Here is a 13,227-nt window from a genome sequence, read left to right on the forward strand (position 1 = left end):
GTTGGAAATGAAGTTCCCCTTTGGAACAATCACATTTTGTAAAATCAGTGCTTAAAGACAAAAGGATTTAAACTTGAAATAAAGAAACCTTTATGTCAGGGTGGCAGGTCGTGTCGGTTCTCTGCTCAAAACCCCAGCAGAGCCAAGTTTAAACTTTGAGTCATCCTGACTGCCAAGGGGATCCCCTGGGAGCTTGGCAACCCCTGACACCCAGACTAGGTGACCCCAGTGTCAGCCAGCACCCGGGTGCCCATCCCAGCCACTCACGCCCCTTTGCGCTCCTACATTACCAGTCTCACCGGCCTCCTGGGTGGCTGCCTCGGGGCCTTTGCCCTTGCCCTGACGGCCCCCTCACTTCCTTCAGTCTCTGCTCCAACGTCACCTCCACAGAGAGGCCAGCCTGTCAGCTCCACCCTTTCTTCCTGCTCACTTTCCCTCGAGATATGGGCATCCCCGGTTTTGTTCTGGAATCCCCCGAGTCTAGAAGAGCTCGGGCACAAAGTAAGAGCTCCGTTAAGTTTCTCGAATCAGGAGGCACAAGGAAGGGTTGGGACAGTGCCTGGGTAGCAGAACTTTGCCTTTGGAAGTGATGTTCCCAGTGGAGGGAGCTGCCTAATAAAATACCAAAGGCCTGGGAGGCATCCAGGTGGATACGCGCTGGGTCGCCTGTGTGAACTACACTGCCTCAATGACTTCGGCTGTACAATGGGAATAACTGGGCTTGCTTCTGAGTGTGAGGAAGTGAGGCTTTGGGCCTCATTCAAGGCTTAGTAGCATAATAATGGGTCACCAGCAGTAAGCTCGGATCAGAAACATTTAGGAGTCTCAGTACTCTCCAGTTACCTGATTTCCATAACAATGAACTCCTAGTGTTCCGGACTAGCAACGGTGGCCCAGAGAGGTGCGGTATGTGGTCTCAAGGTGCACAGCTACACCTGAAGGACAGCATTAACTCCTGTTTTGCACATTAACTGAACTAAATGCCACCCCTTCTGGGAACAACGCAGAGGTCCTCGGGTGCTGGGCCCCCTTGCGGTAGCCTCCGTGTCTCCCCACCAGACCCTCACTTTCCAGATGAGCTTGACCAACACGGTGAGGGGCAGGAGGGAGGCGTGTCACAGGTGGAATCTGCCTGCTCCCCGGTCACTGGCCCTGTGCTTTCTCTCAGTCAGGCTGCAGCCAGGCCAGGGGCTCTGCAGCCACAGCCTTCCCTTTTGCAGACCTGTGCACACCCTCCGGCGTGGTTGGTGGGGCTGAGATGCCCCCTTCCCCGCCCCCAGCACCGCCGCCATCAGACTGTCTCCAGGCCCACCACGGAAGGGGGCTCTTCAACACTTGCCTGGTGCTTTTCTGCCCCAGGGTCCCTGCCTTAGGACCCCGGCACCACCACCCTCCCCTCTGCTGGGGCTGGAACCCAAGCAGTCCCCTGACTCTCTTTGCCAACACCCACGGCTCGCACCCCACCCACCCCCGCGCGTGCACAAAATACCTCCTGACCTGTCTTAATGCCACTGCTACTGCCATCTCCTTGTCCGGACAGGTACCCTGAATTCTCCTCCTTGCTGCCCCTCTGGCCCTGGGATCTCCTGCCCGAGCAGGTGCCAGAGGCAGCCTTTCAGGAGGTAAATCAGATCCAGTCGCTGTGCCCCCAGCAGCGCCAGCCCCTTCAAAGCCTTCTTGCACTCGGAAATCTACATGTCTTTCTAGGGCCCCCAAAGTCCCATGGAATCAGCCTTCTTACTATCCCTCGGCATATTCCAAACCTCTTTTGGGAGAAAATGTTAAAGAGGAAACCTGATGGGTGAGGGGGAACCAGCCAGCTAAAGAGTCAGGGGAACAGCGTGTCAGGCAGAGGGAACAGCCAGAACGGGGGCTCTGAGGCAAAAAAGCCCCCGGCAGCTTCTGCGATGGCCCAAGGCTTGGGGTGCAAGGTGAGCACAGTGAGAGGAAAGGATGAGAGATGAGCCGTGGCCACACGGCTCAGGCAAGGGGTGTGGATTTCAAGCAGGAGTGTGCCCTGATCTGGCTTCCGCGTTCACGAGCATTTACCCGCCTGAGGGAGAATCTGGAGGTCCTTTCCTCGTTCCTCCTCCAAGAGTTCCCCTGCCCACCCCAAACACACACACACACACACACACACACACACACACACAGCCACACCTCCCATCTGTCCCCAAGCCTGGTGGATTCACACTCTAAATTGCCTCTGGCCAAGCCTGTCCCTTCTGTTGCCTCTGCTATGACATCTTGCCTGAGTGACGACAACCTAAGAACTGCCCCCCGTCCCCCCGCCTCAACTACAGCCTCACCCCTTCACCCCCACCCCAGGGCTCCGGCTCATGGGCCACCGTGCCCCTTCACCCGCTCTGGTCACTGGAGTCCACACCACATCCTCAGGCTCATTTGATTGGCCCATGCAGTGCAGCAGTGAGGGCCCAGTGCTGCCAGACATTTAGACATTTCAGGGGAAGTCTGAAATCCCCATTTGTATGGGCAATCTCTCAGTCTTAAAATACTAGCTCAGGGACGTCCCTGGTGGTCCAGTGTCTAAGGCTCCACATTCCCAATGCAGGGGGCCTGGGTTCGATCCCTGGTCAGGGAACTAGATCCCACATACCGCAACTAAGAGTTCACAGGCCACAACTAAAGAGCCAGCGAACTGCAGCTAAAGATCCCGCATGCTGCAACTAAGACCCGACGCAGCCAAATAAATAAATAAATAAATATTTTTAAAAACCCCCAAACATTAGCTCAAGGCCAAAAATGTTTTAACACTGGTAGAACCAAACAAATGCCATGCAGCAAAGCTAGTCCAGGCCTTCTGATCCGCAGCTGCTCATATGGCATCTAGTCCAGAAGCTGACAATCAATCTGTTATTCAGTCAACAACCCACAAGTTGGGACTGCTCACCGTTGCCAGGCATTGAGCTGGAATAGCGAGAGTCAATGTCTTCTGTTTTCTCCTGCTCCTTTAAGGCTTTCATGATTTCATTTAAACCTTCAGTTCATGTCGAATTTATTTTGGTGTAACATATGAAGTGAGGGTGTACACTCATTTCTTTTACAGATGAGTAGCCAATTGTCCCAATACCAAATATGGATAAATCCTGTTTTGAAAATGCCAACTTGACTATATAGTAACTTCCTATATATATATTGGGTGACTTCCTATCATTTCTACATTATATGTCTATCCATGGACTTGCACTATACTTTTAATTATTTTCGCTGTATAATAGGTTTTAAATACACAGAAATATCTGATAGAGTTATCTCTGCTCTTTATATTTCTTTTTCAAACCTTTCCTGGTTAATCCTGCTTGGATATCTTTCCATATCAACCTTAGAATCAACTTGTCTGGTTCCATGAAAACTCCTGCTGGAATTGTCACTATGATTATGTTACTTAGGGCGGACTGACATCCTTATAATGCTGAATCTTTTTTCCATGAATGTGGTATAAGTTCACATTTGTATTCTCTGGTAGCATTCAAAAATTTTCTTCACAGAGCGTTTGCACTTAAAAGAAGTTTATTTCTAGGTTGCTTTTGCTAATGGAGTCTTCTTCCATTGTATTTTAGTACTGGCTATTGTCTGTATATTTCAAAGCTATTGATAATAGAAAACTAATTTTGTATCCAGTTACCTTACTCGATTATTTTGTCATTTTCAATAAGTTTTTGGTTGATTCTTGTGGCATTTCCAAGTAAACAGTCAAATAATCTTCAAACTGATAGGTTACCTCCTTTCCAGTTTCTAGTATCTCCCCCGGCTTGGGGTTAAAATATATAAAAGTCAATTCATGGCATTATCTATCTAGTTCAACTTCTTAAAAACTTGTTTTTTTTTTTTTTTTTTTTTGGCTGTGCTGCGCAGCATGCAGGATCTTTGTTCCCCGACCAGGGATTGAACCCGAGCCCCCTGCAGTGGAAGCACGGAGTGCTAACCACTGGTCTGCCAGGGAAGTCCCCCTTAAAATTAGCTTTTTTAAAATAAAAATAAACATTGAATTTTATTAAATAATTCTTTTAGAACATCAGAGATAAAGAGAAGATTCTAGAAGACTTCAGAGACTGAAAAGGACACATAATGTGGATCATTGGACTTCTTAACATCAACCCAGAATACCAGATGCTAATAGAGAGCTGCCTTCAGAATTCTGGGGGAAGATGATTTCCAACCAAGATTTAGGCATTCAGCCAAACTGTCAATCAATTATCCAATAACTGAACTCCCATATGCAGTTTCCAAGGAAGCTACTGGCGTACATATTACAGCAAAATGAATGGAGTCAACCAAGAAAGAAGATGGCTTAGGAGCTAAGAAACAAGGAATCAACACAAGAAAGAGGTGAAGGGAAATCTCAGGATAACGATGAACAGAAATGTCAGTACTTCTACTAGACAGCCAGCCAGGAGAGCAACTGGTCAGGCAGGAGAGGAAGGACAGAGGGCTTCAAGAAAAAAATAGAACTGATGCATTACCAGATGTGTCTGAATATATCACTAGATGTTTAGACATGTCTGTGGGATGGATTAGTGACGTTACCTAAAAAAACTAATTAAATGAAAAACTGAGGGAATTACTAACTCCAGGGAAAACAAAAAACTGTAGAAGATAGCAATTACGAACCTTATATACTATTTTATTGAGCTATGAATAATATACCTATAAATAATGTAAGTACTGAGTATTCATTTAGCACCTGTCATAGAACTAGATTGGAAGGAAAAGTGTGGGTTTGTGTGTGATGTCTGGTGGAGCATCAGCAATCTTACACAGGAGGAAGCCAATAAGTATCTAAAAAATAATGGTCAAGAATGATATTTAGAAATATCAAAGTGAATGTCGAAGGAAGAGCTAAATGAGTTGAAACTAGGTGCTGCTGAGGAGGGGGCTGGGTGGTGAGAGGAAAGAGAGGATTACTGCTTTTTTTTTTTTTGTGGTATGCGGGCCTCTCACTGTTGTGTCCTCTCCCGCTGTGGAGCACAGGCTCCGGACGCGCAGGCTCAGTGGCCATGGCTCACGGGCCCAGCCGCTCCGCGGCATGTGGGATCTTCCCGGACCGGGGCACGAACCCGTGTCCCCTGCATCAGCAGGCGGACTCTCAACCACTGCGCCACCAGGGAAGCCCGGGGATTACTGCTTTTTATTATCACTTTCACGGAACCATTTGACTTAAAATTTTTTCTGCATAAATATTTTGATAAAATAGAAATTTAATTTTAAAATGTTCATGTGTGCAATACCTAAAGGCACCTTTTGTACCACTTCTGCTCTCGGCAAAATGAGCTGACCAAAATTTGGACAGACCAAGATGCCAGTCCCAGCTCTGCAAATTATTAGCTTTGTGACCCTAGGCAAGTTGTTCATTCTCTCTGAGCCTCCGTTTCTTTCATCTAGAAAGTTGAGATAATGCTAGTACCTACATCACCGAGTTACTGAGAGGATAAGATGAGATCATACCTGGCCCTGCACAGGGAAGCATCCAATAAAGACGTCTGACGTCCTGGTTATTGTTGTTTCAATTTTGGTTCCTTCAATTCCCAAGTGATTAGCCTTAGGTAGCTCACTTAACTACTCTGAGCCTCATCTGTGAAACTGGAACAAAATACTCGGAGCCTCTGAGGAGATAAATGGGATAATGAGTGTAGACTACCTGACTCCTAATCTCTCTAAAGCTCAGACTTCTCCTTTTTAAAACAAGAAAATCCTTTTAGGGTTTTCTGAGGATGAAATGAAATGACATAGCTGAAGCCTCTAGCACAGCTCCAAGGACACATGTATTTACTTTAAAAAGCTAGTGATGGATAAAACTAACAACGTTTTAAAATCACAAAAGAACACCTTAAACATATGCTATATGTCAATTATATCTCAATAAAAGTGAAAGAAAAAAGTAATACATAAAAGTAATATGTGTTGACTATACAAAATCTGGAAATTTTAGAAAAGTTCAAAAACAAAAATCGCCCATGACTGCAATGTTTTCTGATGATTTTTTTTCTTTTCCTTTTTTTTTTTTTTTTGCTCTTTTTTTGGCTCCACAGCTTGTGGGTACCTCAGTTCCCTGACCAGGGACTGAACCCAGGCCACAGCAGTACAAGTCCAGAATCCTAACCACTAGGCCACCAGGGAACTCCCTTCATCTATTTATTATATCAGTCAATATAGGATAGTTCGGGCTTCCCTGGTGGCGCAGTGGTTGGGAGTCTGCCTGCCAATGCAGGGGACACGGGTTCGAGCCCTGGTCTGGGAGGATCCCACATGCCGCGGAGCGACTGAGTCCGTGAGCTACGACTACTGAGCCTGCGCGTCTGGAGCCTGTGCTCCACAATGGGAGGGGCCGTGATAGTGAGAGGCCCGCGCACCGCGATGAAGAGTGGCCTCTGCTCGCTGCAACTGGAGAAAGCCCTCGCACAGAAACAAGACCCAACACAGCCAAAAATAAATAAATAAATTAAAAAAAATATATATATATAGGATAGTTCATGCTGCTGGGGAAACCCTACAAAAATGGTTTAACAGCACAAAGGTTTATTTCTGCTCATACCCACACCACAGGAGTCGGGGTGACTCTCAGGGGTGCTGCTCCCCACCGGTGGCTCCTGCGGCCTCCAGGACCCTGCACACCACCCACTCGCCCAGGCCGCCTGAACAGGACCCTGCACACCACCCACTCGCCCAGGCCGCCTGAAGCTGCAGGAGTGTGAGCTGGGGAGCCGCGAGCCAGCAATTAAAGGCTACCACCAGGAAGTGACGCTTTGACTTCTCTCACACGTCATTGGCCAAAGCAAGTCACGTGGCCACGCCTGATCTCCGCGGACGAGGAAGTGAGATCCTCCAGCGCGCCTCCAGCGCGCCTGGCAGTTGAGGGCGGGGGGCGGATAGAGGTGCGCAGTGGTGATGTCTACCCCGCACGTTACAGATAGGCTTCTGCCTGCCGCTTTTGTCTCTAACCATTACGTCATGAAATAGTCTTTGAAAACGTGGTAAACATGCAGCTCTGATAAAACATTTAAAGTGCTGTGGTGACGCGCTTCCCCTTTCCTTTTTCTCTTCGCCCTCTTACTTCTGGGGAGCTGTGTGCAGGGGGCAGCGGCCCAGGCCCCAGATCTTTGCCTGCCATCGCCTCCCCAGGCCGGCGCGGGACAGGCAGGTCCCGCTGCTGCTTCTCGGTGCTCGTGCAGCTCCGTTCCGGAAGTAACACGTTTGGATGTGGGGCGGAGAGAACCTGCTGAACAACTGCAGGATTAGCAGCTCCACACGTGGGGTGCGGCTGCACGCGGCTCTGCTGGGGCCTCCTTGCGCAGACAGCCGGGGGTGCGAACGTTCAGTGTTAAAAGTGACACCAGCGCGGTAGAGGCGTCGTTGTCAGTTGTTGCAGGAGATGACACCCGGGCCTGCAGGGCTGGGTGAGAGCTGGGAGCCGCAGCCCCTCCTCGCCTGGTCCCAGGATCCGAGGTCCGGGAAACTGAAGCTGTGGGGCTGCTGAGGACCGTGTGGTAGCAGGAGGCTGCGAGCAGGACGGGAAGGAGCCCTGAGTCCGGAAGCCCCGCTGTAGGATGGCTGCTCTGTTCCGGTTCCTCTAACAAACTTTTGCTGGGTTCCCGTTCTGGTCACGCAGACAAAACAGTTGTGATTTCCACAAAGGAGGTTAAAGACAACCTCTCAGGTTTATAATCCAGTTGTGAAAATGTCACTGATGCACTTGAAACATTAAAACTGGAATGCAAAACGCACCCTTGTCTGGCATTGGGCTGTGCGGGCAGATGGCCAGAGTGTCAGAGGATTTTGGAAGAGGGAGAGCTTGGTGAGGATGCGGAAGTTTCCAAGGGCTCCTTCCTTCCCAAGGGCTGCTACCAACCACGGAACCCCGGACAGGAAGAGAGGGAAGAGGAAACAGAGTAAGTTCATCCTCCAGCAATGTGTGAACGGGGCAAGGATTCTACTTTGCAGATGGGGAAACTGAGACCCGGAGGGCCTAACCAGCTTCCCCGGAGGCAGAGGTGCCACCAGAGCTAAGATTGTGCAGCCCGGTGCATTCTGGAGGAAACCTTGTATGCATTTTCTCTCATAGGCTGAGGATATAGCTCTAAGGTCTGACCTGTGTCCAGCGTCGGCTGGGGGTGGACCAAGGTTCATTGTAAAATATAATAAAACCCCAAAACATTCACTCCCTTTGGTGTGAAATAAAACGACTGGCCTCTAGCTTTGCGGTTTACAAAACACTCTCCTGTTTATTATGTCATTTTCCCTTCACAACAATCCTGTGACGAACGCATTATTCCTACCATTTTGCAATCTAGGAAACTGAGGCTCGGAGAGAGAATGCACTGCGCTCACAGAGCCCGTTAAGGCCAGGATGGAGCCCAGGCCGGCTGATCCCACTGCCAGGCACTCCTCCATCTCACACGTCGCTCAGGACGACCCAGACGTCAATTAATTTGCTTGTCTCGTGCCATTTCCTCCCCCCAACCAGGCTTGCCCACCGCAAGCCCAGCCTGGAGCTGATTGGACAGATATGTCTGTTGGTCTGTCCAAGTCTGCTCGGGAGGCCCCGGGAGCTGGGGAACCGAGGCCTGACAACAGCGGGGACGCTAGGGCGGTCTGCGTCCTGCGACCTGTTCCTGAGGTCCCCACTGCTGCCCTCATTTCTCCCTCACCCGCCTGCCCGCCACACCCCTACAGCCCCTGGAATCTGTGAGCCCTGGAGCCTAATAACGTTTCTCTTTCTCTCTCCAAGGCGAGTAGGGTTTCCTGCTCTGTGGAAGGAGCCCACGGCATCAAGGAACGAAACCCTGTGAATCCGGACAGCCTGGGCTCCGCTGCGTGGCCCTAGCAAGACATCTTCTGCCCATTCCGATTACACTTTTCGGGGGTTGTGGGGGCACAATGCCTGCCTCAAGAGCTGCAAGGGCAGGGCCACTGGGCCCGACCCGGTCAGTGCTGCGACCCGCGGCGACATTTCCAGCAGCTCTTGGCTTCACAGCCACCGTGTCTTTGTATCCTCACTGTACTCATGGGCACGGGCTTGAACAGCTTGTTTTCATAAGTCTCACAGCCTCCTTCCAGGGATGTACTTGACTAGTGTTCGTTGAGCGTGTCCATCACCACTCCACGAGCACGTGCTTCAGGCTCGCTCCCCGCTCTGGTCCCGGGATCTGTTTTCCTGTCGGCCTTGCTGTTTGGCCATGGAGCCTGGCTCCCCTTAGGCCAGACTTTTTTCACTTCCTTCTTCACATAAGCTTCAGACTGCTCCTCTGGCTTTGCTGTCCTTGCAGCTCTGGGTTAAATGTCATCATCTCCAACAATGCCCAGGAGGCTGGGTTTTGGCCCATCCTCCGATGGGCCTTGTGTGTACCTCGGCCCTGCAAGCGTAACCAGGACTTCTGCTAGATTGGGTCATATAAAATATGCTCATTCGCAGTATCTTCTGGTAGTGATTTGCATTTTCCTTATTTCTAATGGATTTATTGGCCATTTACACACAGTCCTATATGATGGGCCTGTTCTAATCTCTTGCTCACTTTTTTCTATTGAATTGTTTACCTTTTTCTTTAAAAGAATAAAATATAAGTGGGAAAAAATATGCTCATTTGTAAGTGTTAGCTGTAGGCCTGGCTTTCAGATGCTGCTGGGAGAGCAGGGGTCCTGGGAGCCTGAAGTCATTTTCACAGCCTGCAGGTAGCTCATCTTCCCCAACCTGACCACCTTCCCCTCTGTATCCTATCCCTCCTTCAAGTTCTCCCCTTTCCTTCACCACCAGATAACCTTGAAAGTGGGACCTCCAAGGCCAACTCCCATCTTCACCCCATCCCCTCCGCAGTCCCAGGGCTGCCCCCTCTGTTTCTCCTCCCAGGTCACCCTCTCTCAGCTTCAGCCTCATTCCTGGACTCTTCCCTTCTGCTAACCGCATCTTTATCTTCCCTGGAAGCACATCCTGACCTCACTTTACAGATGAGAAAACTGAGGCTCAGAGAATAGAAGTAAGCTGCCTGCAGTCATGCAGCTGGGAGGTGATGGAGCACAGATTTGCACAGAGTCTGGCTGAAGACTCAACCCAGGCTTCACCCCTGCACAGCCCATTGTACTCACCAGGAGTGAGTGACCCGCCATCCGCTGAACTCAGGATGCAGTCCTGGCCTTCCATCCAGTGGGAGCCGCTCACAGCGCCTCCCTGCAGTCCTTTTCTCCCAGGAGACCGCACATCTTGAGGTTTCTCTATCAAATTCACACCACCATGTCATTTCCCCCCTCCACATTTGTTTCTGTCACTACGCATAAGGCTGCACATCTCATTTCTTTAGCAGCCGTTTGTGCTTCCTTTCTGAGAGAGTGCCTGTTGCTATTTGCTCGTTTTCTTTGGGCTTGTTGATTTCATCCTACTGTAGTAGCGCTTTAACATTTAAGGAAACTCACCCTTGGCCATATGTGTTGCAAATATTTTTCCAGATTTTTTTTTATAGCAGGATTCTAATTTAATATGCAGTCAAATTTTCAATATTTATTTTTTGGCTTGACATTTACTGTCAATCCAATTGGCCTTCTTCTGCAGTATTCTTCTGGGCTTTGGGGGTGTGAGGTCTCCCCTCACCCTGGCCTTAACCATGTAGGCTGATGCTGTGTATACCCAGCTTTGCCAGCATTCCTGTTAATGTCACTTTCAGCTTCCTCAAAATCAGGGTGAAACCTCCATGTGATCCCATCCTCCTGAGGATGCCCTGGTGAGGATGCAGGAAACGGAGAGCAGGTGGTCCATCACGGTCCATCTGCCCAGGGCTGTCTGAGGAGCAGGGCGGCAGGAGGCCTTAGGACGCCCATTGGCGGGGAAGGATTCTCCGTCGGGTGGGTGAGTGAAGGCTGGGGGAGGCGGGTAGAAGGAGCTGGGATGAGAGGGCGGAGGGCAGGCTGGGGACCCGGGCCCGCGGGCTGCAGCAGAAGCCATCATGGTGCGCACAACGGCGGGAGCAGTGACGCCCCCTCCCGCAGCGGGGGACAGGCTCTGGGGTCCCTGGGGTCCGGGGGCGGGTTCTTGGCGCGGCCTGCTGATGCCCTAATTCAGCCGCGGGTACATTTCCCAGCCCAAGTGTCACCCGCGCGCTGCGCAAGCCAGGAATGAATATTCCCAAAGCGCCAACAGAAGGAAGTTCTTCACAAAAACGGAGCCCGAGGGCGTGAAGGGAAAACAAGCCCTGTTCACACGCAGGCGGCGCGTCCGCTCGGCACAGCCCGGAAGAGGCGGAAGCGCGGCCGGCGGGGCGCCGGGGCGGGCGCCGTGAACCCCCAGCGCGCAGATGCCGAGCGCCCCGGTAGCTGGAGGCTCTTTTCCTGCCGCGCCCGCGCCCCTCGGCGGCTCCTCCCGGGGGGGCTCAGGGCGCCGGCCACCCCCTCCGAGGACCCACGTGGGAAACAGTCGCCAGCCGGCGGCTGGCCTGAGCCTCTCCCCCTGCTGGGGCGCCCATGCCCTCGGGCCCCCAGATGCTCTCTTCCTGCGGCCCTGTGACCGTGTGATCTGGAGCCCAGCACTCGGGCTCTCATGCTTCTGTTTCCTTCTCCGACACGTGGGGCTAATAACAAACACGCCGGCTGCTTGTAAGGATGGAAGGAGATTCACGGTCAAGGCCCCATAAGGGAGGGGAGATTCGGGCGTGGGGAGCAGAGAAGATGTTTTGAAAGGAATTTCTCTTTCCCTCCTGGGAGTTCCCTTGCTTTCCTCCAGGGGCTGCGGTAGCTGCAGCGAAGCTCTCTCGGACAAGAGGTCATCACACAGAGCCCTCTGTCTAACCCCCTGCAGGGCTCCCCTCACCCACAAAACAGCCGTCAAACGGAGCGGATGAAGCCCGAGCCCCTGAGCCTGTCAGCATCCTTGGCTCCGGCTCCTCCTGGGCACCGGGGCCCCAGGCGGGTCCAGAACTCGTGGTTCCAGGACCAGCCATGTTGCTTTCTTTGTCCCCCTCCTTCCTTACCCCCTGGTGCCTCTGCAGAGGCTTTAGTGGGGATGGTGACAGTGTGGGCTTGGGGGCCAGATTGCCTGGGGCTGAACAGCACCTGGACCCACGCAGGCCGACGTTGCTCTTCCTTCTGTGCCCACCCTGCCCCCGCGAGAGCCCTGTAACCTCTCCCGTCACCTGCCAGTCTCTCGTCTTGATTGGCAGCTCCAGGGGCAGGTGCCATGTCTCCTTCGTTCTGCTCCTACGGCATCTAACACAGTGCCTGGCTCACAACAGGTGCCCAGTGAATTCATCTGGCGATGCAGATGGCACTCTGGGAGCTGTGGATGAGCAGCACCCCCCAAGGAACCTCTGTCCACAAATAACCAACATCTGGAAAGCCTAAGGCTCCACCGTTGGTCAATTCTTTGGGCAGGACTGGCTACACCATTTACGGTGCCCACTGCAAGTGAAAACGTGGGCCCTTTGTTTAAACGTTAAGAATTTCAAGATGGTGACGACAGAGCATTACATGCAGCATGCAGCCCTTCTGAGCACGGGCCCTGCACTCCTGCATGGTTGCACACCTGGGAAGTAGCCCGGCCTCTGGGTCTTGGGCAATAGATGCCTTGAGTGTGCCCTGTGAAGATATCATGACCACTACCCTTTCTGGGGCAATGCCTGTAAGGTGGTCATGCTCAGCGTGGAGGAACATTTCCCTTATTAGGAAAGACCTGCTGAACATTCTGGAATCAGTGGGCAAGGATGTGTCCATCCATTGAGACCAATGAAGCTTTGATTAAAAACAAAAATGAGGGCTTCCCTGGTGGCGCAGTGGTTGGGAGACCGCCTGCCGATTCAGGGGACACGGGTTCGTGCCCCGGTCCGGGAAGATCCCACATGCCGCAGAGCGGCTAGGCCCGTGAGCCATGGCCGCTGAGCCTGCGCATCCGGAGCCTGTGCTCCGCAATGGGAGAGGCCACAGCAGTGAGAGGCCTGCGTACAGCAAAAAAAAAAAAAAAAAAAAGAGACCTTAAGTAGATTCTCCTTCAGCGTGATTTTTAAGTCACAAGGCTCTCAGCCCCGTGCCCTGCCCTTTGTCCTGCTAATCAAGTCTTTCTTTTATTACTGTGACTCTGTACTGAGTACTTGCTGTGTGCTGGCCCTGCTCCAGGCCCCAGGGATACAGCGGTATCCAGCATAGAAGAAGCCCCTGCCCTCCGAGGGCTGGCATTTAGTGGGGAAGACAGAAAATAAATATAAATAAATGTAATGTCAGGTAGTACCAAGTGCT

The sequence above is a fragment of the Mesoplodon bidens genome (assembly GCF_964165515.1).
Source record: "Mesoplodon bidens genome assembly, chromosome: 8".
Lineage (NCBI taxonomy): Eukaryota > Metazoa > Chordata > Mammalia > Artiodactyla > Ziphiidae > Mesoplodon > Mesoplodon bidens.